The sequence below is a fragment of the Eleutherodactylus coqui genome, unplaced genomic scaffold, assembly GCF_035609145.1.
Source record: "Eleutherodactylus coqui strain aEleCoq1 unplaced genomic scaffold, aEleCoq1.hap1 HAP1_SCAFFOLD_326, whole genome shotgun sequence".
NCBI classification, from domain to species: Eukaryota; Metazoa; Chordata; class Amphibia; order Anura; family Eleutherodactylidae; genus Eleutherodactylus; species Eleutherodactylus coqui.
The window spans coordinates 23,745-25,000 of NW_027101903.1; positions in this window are offsets into that span (position 1 = coordinate 23,745).

Sequence of the window (1,256 nt, forward strand, 5' to 3'; positions counted from 1 at the left end):
GGGCCCTCCGCAGCCGCCCAGGCCCACCCCTGCAGCCAGCACACGGCTGCCAGCAGCCACCACACAGCTGCCAACAGCCCGCTCCCCATCACCCCCCAGCCCCTTCTGCATACATCTGCTGGGGGTGCTTTTTTGACTTCCCCCCCTTTGGCCAATGGGGAAATGCTAAGGGGAAAACCACCAGAGTCAGGCCGACCTCCTGGAACTCCAACCCGGCCTGGAGTCACCGGTTTGTCCCCATACCGGTTCTCAGGACAGTCATAGACACTCGGCTCAGCCCCGGCCGCCGCAGCCCCCGCCGGCCCGGCCAGCCCGGTCCGCACCCCTGGCCAGCGCCTGGAGCGTTTGGACTTTGTCATTTTTTTCAAAGACTCGCCTCTGCCAACTGCCGTGGGCTTCAGCGGGGGCTGCTCCCCGCCTCCTGGGTGTCCTGCCCGTGCACATCGGAGGGTCAGACTGGGTCTTCAGCCCCTACTGGTAGGTGCACTCAGGGGGCCCTCCGCAGCCGCCCAGGCCCACCCCTGCAGCCAGCACACGGCTGCCAGCAGCCACCACACAGCTGCCAACAGCCCGCTCTCCGTCACCCCCCAGCCCCTTATGCATACATCTGCTGGGGGTGCTTTTTTGACTTTCCCCCCTTTGGCCAATGGGGAAATGCTAAGGGGAAAAGCTCCAGAGTCAGGCCGACCTCCTGGAACTCCAACCCGGCCTGGAGCCACCGGTTTGTCCCCTTCCCGGTTCTCACGACATGCATCGACACTCGGCTCAGCCCCGGCAGCCGCAGCCCCCGCCGGCCCGGCCAGCCGGGGTCAACCGCCCTGGCCGGCGCCGGAGCGTTTGGACTTTGTCATTTTTTCTCCAAGACTCGATTCTGGCACATGCCATGGACTTCAGCGGGGGCTGCTCCCCGCCTCCCGGGTGTCCTGCCCGGGCACATCGGAGGCTCAGGCAATGTCTTCAACCACCGCTGGCAGGTGCACTCAGGGGGCCCTCCGCAGCCGCCCAGGCCCACCCCTGCAGCCAGCACACGGCTGCCAGCAGCCACCACGCAGCTGCCAACAGCCCGCTCTCCGTCACCCCCCAGCCCCTTCTGCATACATCTGCTGGGGGTGCTTTTTTGACTTCCCCCCTTTTGGCCTATGGGAAAAAGCTAAGGGGAAAACCTCCAGAGTCAGGCCGACCTCCTGGAACTCCAACCCGGCCTGGAGCCACAGGTTTGTCCCCTTCCCGGTTCTCACGACATGCATCGACACTCG